Source organism: Homarus americanus, unplaced genomic scaffold (genome assembly GCF_018991925.1).
Source record: "Homarus americanus isolate GMGI-L3 unplaced genomic scaffold, GMGI_Hamer_2.0 scaffold48220, whole genome shotgun sequence".
In the NCBI taxonomy this organism is placed as follows: Eukaryota; Metazoa; Arthropoda; class Malacostraca; order Decapoda; family Nephropidae; genus Homarus; species Homarus americanus.
In genome coordinates, this window is record NW_024755060.1 from 4,887,189 (window position 1) to 4,907,313 (window position 20,125).

The window sequence follows — 20,125 nt, forward strand, 5'->3', positions numbered from 1 at the left end:
TGAAAGGTATGGGAGTTGTAGGGGAAGTTTGAAGAGGTGTAGGGGAGTTTGGGTAGGTAGGGGAGGTGTAGGGAACTGGAAGGGGTGTAGGGGAAGCTTGGGTTAATAACAGCGGGACAGGACAATAGTGTGAACAAAACAAAGCTGAAAACCATTAATTTCCTCCCCATTTACTGAGACAATCCTCCCCACATCCCTCCATACACCCTCTTCCCTACCTTCTCCCCTGATGCACCCTCCCCATCTTCTGACCTTTCTTCACCACCTCCCTAACACTGTTATACTCCCCAGTCTTCCCGCCTCCTTTAGATACCCTCCTCCCCACCTTCCATGACACTCCTCCTCCCTCCCCTTGACATCTTCCTCCCCACCTCTCCTTGACATCTTCCCCCCCACCTCCTTGACACCCTCCTCCCAACCTCCCTTGACATCTTCCTCCTTGACATCTTCCTCCTTGACACCCTCCTCCCCACCTCCCTTGACATCTTCCTCCCCATGACACCCTCCTCCTCACCTCCCCTAGTAATCTTCCTCTCCCCAATACCCTCCTCCTCTTCCCACTCCCCAGCTCCCCTTGAAATCCTCCTCTCCCCACCTCTCTTAGACATCCTCCTCTCCCCCTCCTTCTCCCCACCTCCTTCTCCCCAACTTGTCTCACAGTCCTCGGAATAAAAGTTAAAACTGCTCCTTTGTTTAATAATTGACATAAACAAATGAAATTCTAAGCTGATCTGAGGAAGGAAGGAAGGAAGGAAGGAAGGAAGGAAGGCAGGCAGGCAGGCAGGAAGGAAGAGAGGAAGGAAGGGAGATAGATAGAGAGGGAGGGTGAAAGAAGGGAAGGAGAGAGAGAACGAAAGGAAGAGAGGGAGAGAGGAAGAAGGGGGAAAGAAAGATAAAGAGTGGAGAATGAAGGGAAAGAAGGAACTAGAGAGAGAGAAGGAAGGGTGGATGGAAGGAAAGATAGAGAGGAAGGAAGGAAGGATAAGAAAGAAGAAATCTGGAGGTCAGAATGAAGCTGTTAATTGTTAGGTGATAAGGGGAACTATTTTATCAGTCCAGTACATTGGGGATTACGTGGGATTATTTAAGGGATTACCGGAAGTAAGGCCCTGGGGATTATTTAAGGGATTAACGTAAATAAGACCTTGGGGATTACGTGAGATTATTTAAGGATTACCGTAAATAAGACCTTGGAGATTTAGAGGGATTTGGGGTTATAGAACATTGGGGATTACCTGGGAATATTTAAGGGATTACCGGAAATAAGAACTTAGGGGATTTAGGGGAATATGTACAGGTATGTATGTATGTATGTATGTATGTGTGTATGTATGTATGTGTGTATGTATATATAATGAAATCCTTTACCTGCGTCAGCTAGCTCAATCAACGCTCACCTTGACTAACTGACCGAGTATATATTTGTCCCCTCTTCTCCCCTCGTCTGTGACACTGGCTCCTTCCTGCTTAACCATCCGTTATCTAACTTCATTTCACCTCCCCTCACCTACTCCCCTCACCTCCCCTCACTTCCTCTCACCACCTCCCCTCACCTCCTCCCCTCACCTACTCCCCTCACCTCCCCTAACTTCCCTCACCTCCCCTCACCTTCTTACTTTATTATCTCTCTCTCTCTCTCTCTCTCTCTCTCTCTCTCTCTCTCTCTCTCTCTCTCTCTCTCTTAATCACCTCATCTATCTCATCTCCCTCATTTCTCCTCCTTAATTCACTTTACACTTCCTTAATTCTTGTTGCCTCATTACACTTTCCCTCACTTCAATTTCTTCTCTCATACTTTTCCTCTTCTCCTCACCTCCCCCCCCCCCTCCCCTCCCCTCATTTCCCCTCACCACGGAGACTAAGTGGCACACGGGGGGTCGTAACTCATCGGTTTAGTCTGACCTGGAAATTGGCGCCAACCTGATTTGTTAGTGATGGTTGTTGGTGGTTGATGGATGGTGGTTGGTTGCTGGGGGATGGTGGTTGGTTGCTGGGGGATGGTGGTTGGTTGCTGGGGGATGGTGGTTGGTTGCTGAAGAATGGTGGTTGGTTGCTGGTGATTGGTTGATGTAGGATGGTGGGCGGTTGTTGGGGGACGGTGATTGGTCGGTGGCAGTACTGACGTCATCGAGTACATCTCCAGGTGATTATGAAGACTAAGACATGTTGTTGATTCCTTAAGACGAGATGCAATTAATTTCAAGATAATGAGACGTGAGAGAAATGTATATTAATGTTTATATTGTGTAGTGTTTGTTTACATGATGGTGTGACGTCACTATATTGATCCAGGGTCTAGTTTTGTTTACAGTATGATGTCATTTAGTGTTTGTTTACATGATGGTGTGACGTCACTATATTGATCCAGGGTCTAGTTTTGTTTACAGTATGACGTCATTTAGTGTTTGTTTACATGATGGTGTGACGTCACTATATTGATCCAGGGTCTAGTTTTGTTTACAGTATGACGTCATTTAGTGTTTGTTTACATGATGGTGTGACGTCACTATATTGATCCAGGGTCTAGTTTTGTTTACAGTATGATGTCATTTAGTGTTTGTTTACATGATGGTGTGACGTCACTATATTGATCCAGGGTCTAGTTTTGTTTACAGTATGACGTCATTTAGTGTTTGTTTACATGATGGTGTGACGTCACTATATTGATCCAGGGTCTAGTTTTGTTTACAGTATGACGTCATTTAGTGTTTTCTATAGGTGAAGTCATAGTGTAAATTGATTTATCATGGAATTGAAGTTCCAATTTTTGACGGGAATATAAATTGGAATAAAAAAAACACAAAAAAATAATAATGGCGGAAAATAATAATATGAATTGGATTATTTAATTTATTCATTTACTTGTTTGTTTATTTATTTATTTGTTTATTTATTTGTTTGTTTGTTTGTATATTTAGTTCTTTTTTGCTTGTCATTAAATTCACGACTCGGTTATTCGGAAGACATGTAAAAATAACAGGTCAAGTCTCGGCGCTTAAACACCCCCCCCCCTCCCCCTCAAGAGCACATGAGTGACCCGCTGACTGTCATTAAGGTGGTGGTGGTGTGGTATTTGACGGGATTGTCGATCTTATGGCACTGTGTCGGGGGAGGGAAATGTGTATGTCACTATCTTGGCATTAATTCTTGGAAAGCTGACACTGCAATTTGATCGTTTTGGGAATGACGACCTTATGTGTGTGTGTGTGTGTGCGTGCGTGCGTGCGTGCGTGCGTGTTGCGTGTGTATGTTGCGTGTGTGTGTGTCCTCGTCAGGTAACCTCAGCGCCCACACTTAAAGGTTATATGGCGTAATGAGTCGTTGTATAGCATTATCTTGACTCTGATGGTCACGGAAGGTCGGTTTTATGGCGTAGTTACAGGTGAGTGTAGACCTAATATGCGTGTGTTGAGGTGTGTCTTAACGGCAGGTGATCAGAGATGGTTTTAGTTGGTCGATCTGTAGTGTGTGTGTGTGGCACTGTATTGACCCTGGCACTCCCTCGGCAGTCTCAGAAGCTCGGGTTTATGATCTTAATACAATAGACTCTGACCTTTATGGGCGATATAAGACTGTCTTGACCCGGGCAGTCATTAAGTGTGTTTTTATAGCTTGCATGCGGAAGATTCTGACCTTTATGAGCATAAAGAGTACCGTTTAACACTATCTTCCCCCGGACTGTGTTGAAAAGTGGATTTAAATGGCTTGAGCTAAGGAGAATCTACCCTTTATAGACAAATATAACACGTTCTTGCCCCGAATGTTCTCGAAGGGTGGGAATCAATATGACCTTTATTGACAATTATATCACACTCTTAACCCGGGCTCTCATTAAAGTGCAGTTCTAAATATTTAGTACAGGGGAATACGACCTTTATAGGCAAACATAACACTGTCTTGGCCCAAAGTGTCTCGTAAGGTTGGTATTAAGGCTTAGATATAGCGGACTCTGGACTGTATGTGCCTTGGGTGTAGCTCTGTGTTGCCCCGGGTGACAGTAACGTGGAGGGGATCACTGGTCGTGTAATCAACATCTAGATGATGAAGGAAACAACTACTAGGGGATTTAATTGGGATTTTTCCTCGGATTTTTAACACCTGGGGATTTATATGTCAATTTTCAAGTACACACACACACACACACACACACACACACACGTCCTCGGCTCACCCATGTAGACTAACGAACGGTAATGGTTGCTATGGGCGCCGAGGATACACCTGCCTTCTAACCTGTTGATTAATATGTAGCCTCGAGTTTACCTGAGTTACCTGGGGTGGTTTACCTGAGGTCTACCTGAAGTTTCATAGATTTACCTGAAATTTACCTGAAATTTACCCGGAGGAAATTAATAGAGTTACCTGGAGTTTACCGAAACATTACCTGGACTTAAGGTACCTGGGGTAGTTTACTTTAGGTTTACATCAACATTACGAGTTTACCATCACTCGGCCTGGAGAGAGAGTGGTTAAGATAGATTGGGTTGAGACCAGCGGTGGGTAATACAGCAATTTGTATTCCTTTGAGTCGATGATTATGTGTGAAGTATGATCACAGGAACCATTTTGGGGTGGTGAGAGACAGACAGACAGAGACAGAAAGACAGACAGACAGACAGACACAGGTAGGACGGGTGGGAGTGACAGCAACTTGGACCTCCGTCACTCCCCGTCACTCACGCGCCGCAGTAAACCCCAAAACTTTGCTTCAATGTCATTTACCCTCCAGTGCCAAGTTGGCCCTCCTGATGGTACCTGACCAGGACTGTGGCACTTGACAGCAGCCACACCTCTCACCACCACTACCATCACCACCATCACCACCTCCCACTACCACCACCTCTCACCACCACCACCTCTCACCACCACCACCTCTCACCACCACCACCTCTCACCACCATCACCACCACCTTTTCACCACCTCTCACCACCATCACACCTCTCCACCACCACCACCACCTCACCTACCACCTCCTCACCACAACCACCACCTCCTCACCACCACCACCTCTCACCACCATCACCACCACCATCACCCACCTACCTTTCACTACCACCTCTTCCACCATCACCACCACCTCTCACCACCACCACCACCTCTCACTACCACCTCTCACCACAACCACCACCTCCACCACCACACCCCACCATCACCACCACCATCACCACCACCACCTTTCACCACCCTCTCACCACACTACCACCACTACCACCACCACCACCTCCACCACCACCACCTCCTCCCCACACTACCACCTCTCACCACCACCTCTCACCACCACCTCTCACCACACCTCACCCCTCCTCCCACCCACCACCACCACCTCCCACCACCTTCACCCACTACCACCAGTTTCAGTAATATATCTATCTATCCTCTATCTATGTATCTATCTAGTTAAAGTATTAGTAACTCTCTCTCCTCTCTCTCTCTCTCTCTCTCTCTCTCTCTCTCTCTCTCTCTCTCTCTCTCTCTCTCTCTCTCTCTCTCTCTCTCTCTCTCTCTCTCCTATTTATTATCGTCCACCTTCCCATCCCTGTCGTTATCTCCTTCCCTCTCCCTAACTCTCTCATCTTATTGTTTCCTTCCTTAATTTACTCCTTCCCTCTATTCCATATTCCCTCTTGTTCTCCCCGTTCCTTTATTCTCTCCCTCTTTTCTCCCTCCTTTATCCATCCCCTTTATCTTTCCTCCCTTCCCACAGAACCTCCCACTCAACTCACACACACACACACACACACACACACACACACACACACACACACACACACCTCAAACCGACCAACCCACCCACTCACACACCGCCCCCCTCACCCACCCCGCCCACCCACTCACCCACCCTCCAACACACCCACCCACTCACCCACCCACTGAATATTAGGGTGGTGAGGGCCGCGTCTGCTGAGCTGGTAACCCCAATTACATGTCCATCCGGCCCTCACAGTCAATCTAGGGCCAGGTCCAGCCACCACCTCATTTACTGATGTTTTCACGGCGGATTTATGGCCATGTTGGGAGATTTACTGCAGGGTTATTGGTGTAGGGAAGTGGATTTTTAGGATTAATGGTGTAGGGAGAGGTTTTGTTGGATTTCTGTTGTAGGGAAGGGGATTTATAAGAGGGTTATTGGTGTAGAAGTGGGATTTTGTGGGATTAATGGTGTAGGTAGTGGATTTATAAGAGGGTTAATGGTGTAGGAAGGGGATATGTTGGAATATTGTTGTAGGGATGGGGGATTTTTAGGAGGATTACTGTTGTAGGAAGGGATTTGTAGTAGGATTACTGGTGTAGAGAAAGGGATTTACAGGATGATAAATGTTGTAGGAAGAGGATTTTTTTGTATGAAATGGGTAGCTATATATTAAAGGTGATTTATTGGTGTTTGAGAGGGATTACTGTGATTTAAAGTCTAGGTTAGTGTAATATGGAAGGGATTTATTGCCCATAGAAAGAGTGGGTCAGTACTATGGAAGGGATTCATTGTACATAGAGAAAATACCTGTATATTATAAGCTTTGGGGGGATTTTTTCAGACGGATTACTGTAATGTGGAGGGGGATTTTTGTATACGAGAGCGGATTACTGTGTGAGGAGGGGATTTCTTTTGATGGAGTAGAAGGAAAGGTGAAGAGGGGGAGAAGGAAGAAGGGAAGGTGGAGGAGAGAATGAAGGAAGAGAAGATAGAAGAGAAGGAGAGAGTGAAGGAGGGAAGAATGAAAGGAGGGAATAAGGTGGAGGAAAACAGACGGAGAAAGTAAGGAATGGAGGGAGAGAGAAGGATGGAATAAAGGAAATGAAGAAAGAAGGAAGAGATATGAGAATGAAGGGGGAAAAAGCGGAAGAGAAGGAGTAGGAAGAAAAGGAGGATGATAGAGGGAAGGAGGGAGGGGTAAGAGAAAGAACAAAAATAAAGGAGAGAGAAGGTAATTGGAGGAAGGGAAGAGAGAGAAGAAAGAGGAAAGAGAACACGAAGATGGGGAGAAGAGAGAAGATAGAAAGGAGGAGAGAGAAGATAGGAAGAGAAGAATAATAGATAGGGGAGAGAGAGAGAGAGAGGAAGACGGGAGGGGTGTGTGTCAGACCAGCAGTAGTATGTATGTGAGTCACGTCCCAACATCCTCTCTCTGTATTGACTGTCACTTTCCCTTACCGTCACTGCCGCGCCTCTCTTACCGTCACTGTCATCGCTCTGTTAACTATCGCTGCTGCTGGTAATATCACTGTCTATTTTTCACTGTCTTTATGTATTTTCGTTATTTGTCCCTTTGCTGTAATTGATCGTCACTGTCTTTTTACTGTCACTACCAGAGGTACTGATACTGTCACTGTTCTCTCTTTCACTGCTAGAGGTAATCATTTCCAGAGGTACTGTCACTGCCAGAGGTACTGATACTGTCACTGTTCTCTCTTTCACTGCTAGAGGTAATCATTTCCAGAGGTACTGTCACTGCCAGTCGGGAATATAACGAAGTATCCTATATCGCGTTAGTAGTTGAAGCCAAGTGGATTCCCGAAATTCCATTAATAAATTTAGGCATTGTTAACCCTTGAGTACGAGGACTCAACCCGTAGAATACAAGGATTCATATCTCTTTGAGTACAGTGACATTGTACTCAAGGGAACTGGACATTGTATTTAAAGGTTTAAGTCATCGTACTCAAGGGGTTAAAATAACTTACTCATTGGGCTGATTTACTGTACTCAAGGGGTTAACTTCTCGTACTCAAAGGGGGTTAATCTGAAGTGTCCTCCCTTAGGTTCGACTTGAGGAAAAATTTTAACAACAAAAATAAACAAAATCGGAAAAAAAATCCCAACTTGGCTGCCGTCATAGTTTGGTGGGTCACGGTGCCATATTTTTATTTTATATAATTTTATTTAATTCTCACAAACACACACACTTACAGGTAAACACTAATTAGATAGATCTAATTACCTTGAAGGAACAGGTAAGGTTATAATATTATAAAATTAAAGAAAATATATATTTGCAACATGACCAACAAACTACATAATAAAGAATTGCAATGGAGTTGAAATTCTTGCAACATCCAGATGAAATTGTAACGATACGGAGATAATTTTAGCTTTGCAACGTGTTGATAATTCTGCTGGAAATTCCTACCTGGATATGATTTCTCGCAACGGACAGGTAGAATTATTTGGTCCCTTACCGTTCAATTAATTCCGGACAGGTGTTTAATGTCACCTGGTGAGAATTTGGCATTAATGGAGTATTGAAATTAAGCAACACATGAATATTGTATTTGTCTATGTATTACACATATATTAAGATATTCCACATACAAGAATTTACACATATACTTACATTCATACATATATACTATACATACCTTACATGTATAATACACCCATCCAACATTCATATAAAATAGTATGTATTATAGTGCAGACATTAAAACATACATATTTGTACGTACATAAGTATACATAAAAATGAGTGAGCAGGTGGAGGGAGAGGAAAGATGTGCACACAAACATTAACACATGCTTAAAGTAGAACACGAGACACACTCAGACGTCACCTGTACTGCCCTGCTACCCCGCTGCTAGACGTGTGTGTGTGTGTGTGTGTGTGTGTGTGTGCGTGTGTGTGTGCGCGGCCGAGTGGAACACACCACTTGACAACCTCATCCTCGGTCTACACTTCCTCCCCCTCTTCGTCTCCTCCTCCTCTTCCCCTCTCTGCCCCTTCCCCTCCCTTTGCTTTCACTTCTCCAATACCACCACCTTCACCCCCCTCCCTCCCTTTCTCTCTCCAACACCACACCTTATCTTGACCCCACCCTTCATTCCTTCCTTGACCCCACCCTCCCTCTTCCCTTCTCTTCTCCCTTGACTTCACCTCTCATTCCTCCCTTCCCTTCATTCCTCACCTTCCCTCCTCCCTTGGCCCCACCTCTCATGCCACTTCCCTTCTCCTTGACCTCTCCCCTCATTCCTCCCTTCCCTCCTCCTTGACCCTACCACTCCCTTTTCCTTCTCCTCCTTTGGCCCACCCTCCTCCTCCCTCCCCTCTGAGCCGTCCCCCACCCCCGGAAACTCGACCCCAAAGGCCTGTGTGTGTCTCAGTAGTCATGTACAGTCACAAACAACAGTCCGTTATACTCCTATTCGAAACGGTTCCGAAGCCTAATGAGATACTACAACGCCTTCTGTGGTTAAATGAGCAACTCGGAGTTTCGTTCCAGTAGTTCTGACTCTTGTTCCAGCAGTTCTGACTCTCGTTCCAGCAGTTCACACTCTCGTTCCAGCAGTTCACACTCTCGTTCCAGTAATTCAGACTCTTGTTCCAGCAGTTCAGACTCTTGTTCCAGTAATTCAGACTCTTGTTCCAGCAGTTCAGACTCCCGTTCCAGCAGTTCAGAGTCTCGTTCCAGCAGTTCAGACTCTCGTTCCAGCTATTCGGAGACTCACGTGTATTAAATGACTGATATACGTTTCTGTACACACGTCTTCAGCATAATAATTGTACTTCACCTTCTCGTAAAATTAACTTATATAAAAAATGACCAAAATATATATAATACAGTCTTAGTGCAGTAGTGGCGCCATTTTGGAACACCCATCTCTGCACCGTAACTTAAATTAGTTAAACCTGCATTCACATTTTCCATTTGAGGGGAACTTTAAATGTTCCAACTTGGGAAAAATTCTCTCAAAATTCTCTCTTGCTGATTCACTTTTCCTTTAACGTGATTAATTCCCCGGGTAAGAATGTAGAGCTGGCTTTAAATTCTCTTAATGCAGGAGATAAAAAAGGTGTCTTTTCAGGGTCTTGGAGGTAATAGATAAGAGAAGTGTATTATGGGAGGACTGACTCGTGTGTGAAGAATTTATGGGTTAAGTTGTTTTAAGGTTTCTATCTGTCTCTTTTTTATCAATTTATTCTATCTCTCGTTTCTTAGTCTCTTTATTCTCTTTACCTTTTTATTCCCCTCTCTTTATTCTTCCCTTTTTATCTTTATTCCTGTTACTCTTTATTCTCTCTATTTTCTTCTTTATTCGATATAATTGGTTAGATTACATAAGGTGCGGTTAATGATAAATTTGGTTAGGTTAGGTTAAGGACAGTTTCAGAAAATTAAATATAAGTTAATTATTAGGTTAAATTGAGATTGGTTTGGTTAGGTTAGGTTAGGTTAGGTTAGGTTAGGTTAGGTTAGGTTAGGTTAGGTGAAAGACAGTTCCAGTTAAGTTAAAATAGGTTAAGTTTGGTTAGAAACAATTTAAAGCTACATGAAGTTACAAATCAAGGAATTAAGTGCCACCCACTACCCCATCGCCCACCCCCCCCCACTCCCCCACCCCACCGCCCACCACCACCACCGCCCACCCCCATTCTAGAGCTTATTTTAAAACAGGGTAAGTGCATCTCAGCTCTCAACACAGGGGGGCTCAGGTGACATGTTTTAAAGCGACTAATGGACGAATGTATACGTGGGTTAAGTTTTACCTCACACACACACACACACACAGTCACACACACACAGAAAATTGGGATTTTATGCGACATTGAAGATTGTAAATTGGTGATTGGATGGTGAAGATGGAGTTGTAATTGGGTGATTATTATGGGTCATTGATGATTGGGGATTGTAAATAAGAGCTTGATCACATCCCCAGCCTCTTGAACACATCCCCGGCCTCTTAAACACATCCTCAGCCTCTTGAACACATTCCCATCTTCTTGAACACATCCCCGGCCTCTTGAGCATATCCCCGGCCTCTTGATCACATTCCCAGCCTCTTGAACACATCCCCGGCCTCTTGAACACATCCCCGGCCTCTTTAACACATCCCGGCCTCTTGGACACATCCCCGGCCTCTTAGACACATCCCAGCGTCCTGAACACATCCCCAGCGTCCTGAACACATCCCTGCCTCTTGAACACATCCCCGGCCTCTTGAACACATCCCGACCTCTGTAGACGCCCCAGCCTCTTGAACACACATCCACGGCCTCTTAGACACATCCCCAGCGTCTGAACACATCCCAGCTTCTTGAACACATCCCCGGCCTCTTGAACACATCCCCGGCCTCTTGAACACATCCCCAGCGTCCTGAACACATCCCCAGCGTCCTGAACACATCCCCTGCCTCTTGAACACATCCCCGGCCTCTTGAACACATCCCCGGCCTCTTGAACACATCCCCGGCCTCTTGAACACATCCCCGGCCTCTTGAACACATCCCTGGCCCCTTGAAACCCTCTTTGGAACGTCGGCTATACTAGGCAGTGGTGGACAAATCACACCGGGTGGTCACTCAAGGTCGCCCCGGGGAGTGGTGTTGATAGACTCACCTGTGGCTGTAGTAATTATGTGTTTGTACCTGTGTTTACCTCTACCTCTACCTCCACCTGTACCTCCACTTCTACCTCTACTTTTTGTAAGTATAGAAAAAAATCGAAGTTTAAAATTAAATTGTATTATTAAAAGTGATCATAAATACCATCCAACAGTGCCTATATCCGGGCGCTGGTGCCTGGATGATCAACCTTAATTAATATAAGCAACAAACATTATACCTGACCTGACCTAACCTACATAATCAACAAACATTATACCTGACCTGACCTAACCTACATAATCAACAAACATTATACCTGACCTGACCTAACCTACATAATCAACAAACATTATACCTGACCTAACCTAACCTACATAATTTACATAATCAACAAACATTATACCTCACCTAACCTGACCTGAACCTGACCTAACCTAGCCTAACCTGACCTAATTAACATATTCAACAAACATTATACCTCACCTAACCTAACCTAACCTGACCTAATTAACATATTCAACAAACATTATACCTCACCTAACCTGACCTGACCTAATTAACATATTCAACAAACATTCTACCTCACCCTAACCTAACCTAACCTGACCCTAATTAACATATTCAACTAACATTTATACCTCACTATACAGCCTGACCTAATTAACATATTCAACAAACATTCTACCTTTATCTGTCCAAATACCTTAATTAGAGTACATATGGGAAAAAATACTCGTACTTAAAATTAAAATTACATTAGTACTAACACAATTGTGTCTTCTGGGGCATGTAGTTTGATAGGTTCTAATTTATATTAGGAAATATTAAGTCTTTATAGGTACTGTATATGTAATTTAATTCTCTCTCTCTCTCTCTCTCTCTCTCTCTCTCTCTCTCGTCTTGCAGTAATGATGCTCCTGCTGTTGGTGCTAATTTACATATTCAAGAGCCATCAATTAGTAAGTTGTTTTTTGCAGAAGAAGGGGGAGGGAAGGGTGGGGAGGTAGCGGAAGGGGAGGAAAAGTTCTCGTCTAGGGAAAAGAAGTAGAGGATAATAGTGAGGTGTGGGGAGGCGAGGGGGTGGGGAGGTTGAGGGAATCGGAGAAGACAGGGGACTGTGTGGTGGGGGGATGGTGAGGTGAGGAGGGAAGAGGTATGGTGAGGGGTGAGGGAGGGAAGGGATGGTGAGGTGAGTGAGGGAGGAAGGGATGGTGAGGTGGAGTGAGGGAGGGAAGGGATGATTGAGGTGGAGTGAGGAGGGAAGGGATGGTGAGATGGTGAGGAGGGAAGGATGGTGAGGTGGGTGAGGGAGGGAAGGGATGGTGAGGTGGAGTGAGGAGGGAAGGGATGGTAATTGAGGGTGGGTGAGGGAGGGAAGGGATGGTGAGGGTGGAGTGAGGGAGGGAAGGGATGGTGAGGGTGGGTGAGGGAGGGAAGGGATGGTGGGGTGGGTGAGGGAGGAAGGGATGGTGAGGGTGGGTGAGGGAGGGATGGTGGTGGGTGAGGGAAGGGATGGTGAGGTGGGTGAGGGAGGGAAGGGATGGTGAGGTGGGTGAGGGAGGATGTTTTGAGGGTGAGGCGGTGAATGAGTATGAATGAGATACAAGACGTGAGTTTGGATGAGTAGGAGGATGAATGTTAACCGTATACCTGGATGAGTCAGAACGATGTAGCTGGTGGATGAGTCAGGAGGGTGTAGTTGGTGGATGAGTCAGGAGGGTGTAGTTGGTGGATGAGTCAGGAGGGTGTAGTTGGTGGATGAGTCAGGAGGGTGTAGTTGGTGGATGAGTCAGGAGGGTGTAGTTGGTGGATGAGTCAGGAGGGTGTAGTTGGTGGATGTAGCTGGTGGATGACTCAGGGGTGTAGTTGAGTGGATGAGTCAGGGAGGGTGTAGTTGGTGGATGGGTCAAGGAGGTGTAGTTGGTGGATGAGTCAGGAGGTGTGGTTGGTGGATATGAGTCAGGAGGGTGTAGTTGGTGGATGGAGTCCAGGGAGGGGTGTAGTTGGTGGATGGAGTCAGGAGGGTGTAGTTGGTGGATGAGTCAGGAGGTGTGGTTGGTGGATGAGTCAGGAGGATGTAGCTGGTGGATGAGTCAGGAGGGTGTAGTCGGTGGATGACATGGATGAATTATAAAACACCTGGAAAATATTGATATGTGAGATGGTATACACAGTATATATATGGGGTGGATGAATAATAAATGTATTCAAGGATGGGGTGTGGTGAACGACCGTAGTGGATGAATAATAAATGTATTGGATGAGTGTGGTGAACGACCGTAGTGGATGAATGGTGGATGACTAGTGAGTGAGTGAGGTGGATGACTGTTGGGTGAGTGAAGTGGATTTCTTTGACGACTGTAGTGGATGACTGTTGGGTAAGTGAAGTGGATGACTGGTGGGTGAGTGAAGTAGATGACTGGTGAGTGACTAAAGTGGATGACTGGTGAGTGACTAAAGTGGATGACTCAAGCGGATGACCGTAGTGGATGACTGAAGCAGAGGACCGTAGTGGATGACTGAAGTGGATGACTAAAGCGGATAACCGAAGTGGGTGAGTGAAGTGGATGACCGAAGTGGATGAGTGTAGTGGATGACAGGTGGATGAGCGTGTTAGCATGGGCCGCCAAACACACATTAGAAACGTAAGCACATTAGGTGAATCTCATTTAAATGTAGATTCCCTTATTGACTTATAAACCAGTGGAGTTGTTCAGGCAATGTGTTCCTTGGGTGTTGTCAGGGTGTGGGTGTTGTCAGGGTGTGGGTGCTGTCAGGGTGTAGGTGTTGTCAGGGTGTAGGTGTTGTCAGGGTGTGGGTGTTGTCAGGGTGTGGGTGTTGTCAGGGTGTAGGTGTTGTCAGGGTGTGGGGCTGTTGTCAGGGTGTGGGTGTTGTGGGTGTAGGTGTTGTCAGAGGGTGTGAGTGTTGTCAGGGTGTAGTAGTGTTGTCAGGGTGTAAGGTGTTGTCAGGGGTGTGGGTGTTGTCAGGGTGTGGGTGTTGTCAGGGTGGTGTGGGGTGTGGGTGCTGTCAGGGTGTAGGTGTTGTCAGGGTGTAGGTGTTGTCAGGGTGTGGGTGTTGTCAGGGTGTGGGTGTTGTCAGGGTGTGGGTGTTGTCAGGGTGTGGGTGTTGTCAGGGTGTGGGTGTTGTGTGGGTGTGGGTGTTGTGGGTGTTGTCAGGGTGTGAGTGTTGTCAGGGGTGTGTTGTCAGGTGTTGTCAGGGGTGTGGGTGTTGTCAGGGTGTGGGTGTTGTCAGGGTGGTGTGGGGGTGTTGTGTGGGTGTGGGTGTTGTCAGGGTGTGGGTGTTGTCAGGGTGGTGTGGGGGTGTTGTGTGGGTGTGGGTGTTGTCAGGGTGTGGGTGTTGTCAGGGTGGTGTGTGGGTGTTGTCACGGCTACACGTTCTAGAAAGCTAGCAGTTATTTTCCTAGTTCTTTGTAATTGTTTCAATCCTACTACTACAGTACTACTACTAGCAATAGTAACTAATTATTATTATTATTATTATTATTATTATTATTATTATTACTATTATTAATTTTTATTATTACTATTATGATTATTTATTTATAGTAATATTATTATTTATTATTAACATTATTATTATTATTTATTATTATTATTATTATTATTATTATTATTATTATTTATTTTTATTATTTATTATTACTATTATTATTATTATTATTATTATTATTATTATTATTATTATTATTAATTTATATTATTTATTATTATTATTATTATTATTATTATTATTATTATTATTATTATTTATTTTTATTTATTATTATTATTATTATCATTATTAACTTGTAGATAAAATACCTTAAACTCTTGGACCTCAGCATCACCTTTAGTCACTTACTCATCCATTTATGTATTGTCACCCATCAGAGGCAGGTGTTACGGCCTAGTGTAAAATATTAATGAAGAGTCCAGACTGTCCAGTTGGCTCATGTATATGTATGTCTGTATGTGTATATCTTTGTATATGTATAAGAGGGTTATATACACTACCAGGTCTGTACTGTAAATGATTATTTTTGTGCTATGTATATGTATTAATGTATGTATGTTGAGGTATTATTAGTAAACCTCTCATTAAGTCATTACCCCAGCACTCCTAGGCACTGTTGCTTGACCCTAGGCACTTCTGCTCGACTCTAGACGCTCCTACTTGGCTCTAGACGCTCCTACTTGGCTCTAGACGCTCCTACTTGGCTCTAGACGCTCCTATTTTGCTCTAGACGCTCCTACTCGACTCTAAGCACTCCTAATTGACTCTATGCACTCCTACTTGACCCTAGACACTCCTCCTTGACCCTAGACACTCCTCCTTGACCCTAGACACTCCTCCTTGACACTAGGCACAGCTACCAGTTCCTAGGCAGAGCTGATAACTCGTAGGCACTTCTGGGCACATGATGACAATATGACCCTGGGGAAATCAAGGGACGCGTAGTGTTGGCACTAAGTTGGCCCCCAGGGAATGCCACCCGCCCACCTCCCGCCATTGTAATTTTTCTGAGTAAATGTAAATTACTTCCGGCGACTGAGTCATTACTTTATTAAATACTCGAGGAAAAGATGAAGTTTGTCGTGAATTTTGTGTTTTAAGTCAGTTTTAACCTGAACTAATATATAAAGGTGTTTTAAACTCTAGGAACTGTTTTAGGTGATTTTGACCCGTATAATAATTTTTTTTAACAGGTGTAAAAAATAATTAAACAGTTTAGTGATTGGTGTAAATATTTTGAAAGTTATTTATGATGGTGTACATTATTTTTTAAAGGGTCTTTCTGATTGATGTAAATTTGTAATGATTTTTTAATTTGTGTAAATTTGCAAAATGTTTTTGCGGTGTGTGTGTGTGTGTGTGTGTGTGTGTGTGTGTGTGTGTGTGTGTGTTGTATTATATTAAACAAGTGTGTATATTTATGTATTTTGTTACTGTATTTCATTATTTTATTGTGTATTAAAGCTCATTGTGTATACATCTCTATACTGTGGTGCGTCTCTTTCTGTACAGTCTGGTTCAAGATTCTTCGAACACTACTGGAGACAGCTGGCAACTCAAGGCTGTTTGTTTAGTACGTAGTAAAAATTATGAATATATGTAAAAGTGATCGGTGATTGGTTACTTAGTTCCCCGTTGCTTAATTTAATGGTTGGGCTTTGTTGTTTGGTATTATATTATACTACGTACTATAGTAAACAAACGGCCTTGAGTTACCAGCTGTCTCCAGCAGTGTTCGAAGAATCTTGAACCAGACTGTTCGTTCTTGTGTGTGTGTGAATAATATTGTATATCTAGAATGTATGTGTATATAAATAGTATGGATACATGTCGGAATCATACTTAGGTATATCTAGAGTATGTATACGAGGGCGTGTATGTATTAACAATAAATATATGTACGTTGGAAATATATGCATTAAGTATTATAAGAAAAATTATGTATAATTATTCCGAGGGTATGTATGTATTAATTGTTTTCTATACATGTCCAAAGTATATGTATATTTTAATTGAGTGAACATGCAAACATATTCTGTGTATGTAAACTTGTCTATGTATACATATATGAAGTGATTATGTAATGTTGAATGTGTATATTAAATGTGTATGGATTATGTATACATATTCAGAATACTTACATACCGGATATATGGACGTTTTACCATAGTGCATCTGTATACATTGTATATGTATGTATGGGTATATACTGTATGTATGAGTGTGTGTGTGTGTATACGTCATGATACATTCGCCCCCGTATGTGTAGGTAAGTATGAATTAGTGTGGTGGAAGGATCAGCTACTCTACCACACTCAACCACAATCAACCACAATCAACCACACTCCCACACTAACCACACTACCATTTCAACCACCCAACCACACTACCACCTCAACCACACTACCACCTCAACCACACTACCACTTCAACCACACTCCCACCTTAACCACACTACCACTTCAACCACTACGTACCCATTAACCACAACTACAACCACAATTACCATCCTTATCGTCAACCATTAGAAAAAACCATACCCCCATTAACTACCCATTTCACGCTTTATACCCCCATTAAAACCCATTAATACTCGTGATTCAAGAACTCGGTTACTATTACCCATTAGTCATTTTACCCATTTAAATTCAGCCCCCTTAATTATTCAGTACCCATTAATCTGACCCACTGCTTATTTTAGGACCATCAAGGGGTGAGCATTATCTGTCTAGGACCCCCCCATTGAGGCCCCATTGAAGACCATTCTCTACGATACCTAAGGAACGCCATTGAAGCCCATTATCTACTCAAGGAACACCATTGTGACCCATTGTCTACTTAAGGAACACCATTGTGACCCACTATTTAAGGAACACCAGTGCCACCCATTATCTACTTAAGGAACACCAGTGCCATCCATTATCTACTTAAGGAACACCAACTTTGACCCATTATCTACTTAGGAAACACCTCTGTGAACCCTGATCTACTATAGCCTACCATTTGTGACCCATTAAATCTCGTAAGACCAACAGCAGCTCCCATTATCTACTGTAAGACGCCGATTTGACCCCCATTAAATCTTCCAGAAGCAATAAAGTGGGCACCATTATCCAGCGACCAGCAGCTAAACCCATTATTTAATTTTTGTACCATTAGTTTCTTAATTTTTAGGGAATTTTAAAATTTTGGTAATTTTTTTTTTAAATTGTTTACCTTAAGTTAATATGTAGGAGTGATAATGTTAAAGGTAATTTATGTTAATCTATTTAGGTTAGTTTGAGGTCACAGCCTTTAGTTAAGACAATGTTAGTTTTGTTATCAATGTTAAATTTCGGGTTAATGTTTTTTTTTTTCACTGAAATTGTCTGGCGTGTTGATAATAATAATAAATATAATAATAATAATAATAATATATAATGATGTTATTAATAGAAAATAAACGTATTTATTATGTTAAGTAAATTTTTTAGTTATAATTGGAATGTTAATCTGATGATCTGTGTTTATGAATATTGAATAAATTATCTGCATTATTGACGTTAACTATTTATTGTGTTTATTGATGATGAATAAATCTGTATGTTTAGTAATGTTTATTGTTTGTGTTTATGAATGTTAATTGATGTTGTGTATTTAAGGCTCTATAAGATATGTTTAGGGAATGTTTATTAATCCTGTGTTTAATGATAATGAATAATACTTTTAAAATGTCCAGGGATGAATGTTTAGTTTACCAACACCCCCCAAAATATTTAACAATGTTTAGTATTAATGTTAGGGACGTTTTATCACTGTTTAGACCTAATATATTTTAGGAATAAAGAAAAATCCTTTATTTAGCGATGTTTACTAATCCTCTGTGTTTAGGAATGTTGAATCGTGTGTTTTAGGACATTTTTAGGTCTTTTTAGGTCTTTTTAGGACGTTTATCGATGTTTTGTGTTTATTTTCACGTCCATTACTGGTTTATCTGAGAGTTGACTTGTGTTGCAGGAGAAAGGTGTGGGAGAGGTGACCACAGCTGCACATCTTCACTACCAGCAAGTCCAGGTAAGTCCCGAAAGTCCCTGACCATTAAATCCAGAACCCCTTAACCATTTACCCATTAAAACTAGAACCCCTTAACCATTTACCCATTAAAACTAGAACCCCTTAACCATTTACCCATTAAAACTAGAACCCCTTAACCATTTACCCATTAAACTTAGAACCCCTTAGAGCCCCTTACCCATTTATCCATAAAAAACTAGAACTCCTTACCCAATCACCCATTAAAACTAGAACCTATTTAGAACCCCTTTACCATTTACCCATTAAAACTAGAACCCCTTATATCAATCACCCATTAACAACCTCCCATTACCATTAAAACCCATTAGAAAATCACCATTATGAAAGCCATGTTAAGTTAAATGTGGTTAAAGTCCCATGAGCGTCATACTGGCACACTATTATGATGTGGTGGCCATTGTTAGGAGTCATTTACTTCTGATATATTGGCCATGTACCGCCACACTGAATGGCCATTTACCACCGCACAGAATGGCCATTTAGTGGGTGAAGTGAAGTGGGCCGTTCGTGGTGTCGCTCTCAACATGTCTTACCTTCCTGAGTATACTGTTTATTTACTCTTGCCGCTGCTGCCATCTGACGTTAATTTGTTGAAGTTATAATGAGTTTCTGCTGTTGTAGGCAGCTTGTTGTTGTTATTATCATCATCATCATTATTATTTATGTTCTACCATTGATTGATTTTTTGTCGTGTATGTACAATATGTATTTTATTTTTTATTTATTTATTTTATTTATTTATTATTTTTTTACGGGATTAGCCCACCCGGGCACAGGTCACTGACCCACATCAGGGCCTGTGATGCGAAAATGTAATGATGATGATGATAATAATAATAATAATAATAATTAATAATAATAATGAATAAAATAAATAAACGTTATAATAATAATAATAATAATAATAATAATAATAATAATAATAATAATAATTAATAAAAATTATAATAATAATTAATAAATAAATACAAAAATTAAAAAAATAAATCAAGCGTGAGAAACGACAGTATGTATGTTGTGTAGTCAAAGTAAGAGAAACAATTGAGACCCCGCAATTGTGTGTAAATGAGGCAGAAAGTCAGATCAGGAACCTGGGACTTGGTCAACAATTTTGTGATGCCATATGGCAGCGGGGTCTACCATTAGACTACACATTAAGCTTCCAATATCTTCCCAGGCGGTAGTACCTCCCTGTTTGGTAGCTGCCTAATACCTGTAGGTG

At 42.5% G+C, this 20,125-nt stretch overlaps 1 protein-coding gene across 1 annotated transcript in view; it reads left to right on the top strand.

Annotated features, from left to right (window-relative positions):
• Positions 1-18,790: 18,790 nt before the first annotated feature.
• The window catches only part of LOC121856339 (patj homolog), a 99,096-nt gene continuing 97,761 nt past the window's right edge, over positions 18,791-20,125 (top strand). The window contains exon 1 of the mRNA XM_042351828.1: positions 18,791-18,882. The gene's annotated coding sequence lies outside the window, so the exon portion shown is untranslated. The remainder of the gene's footprint in view (positions 18,883-20,125) is intronic.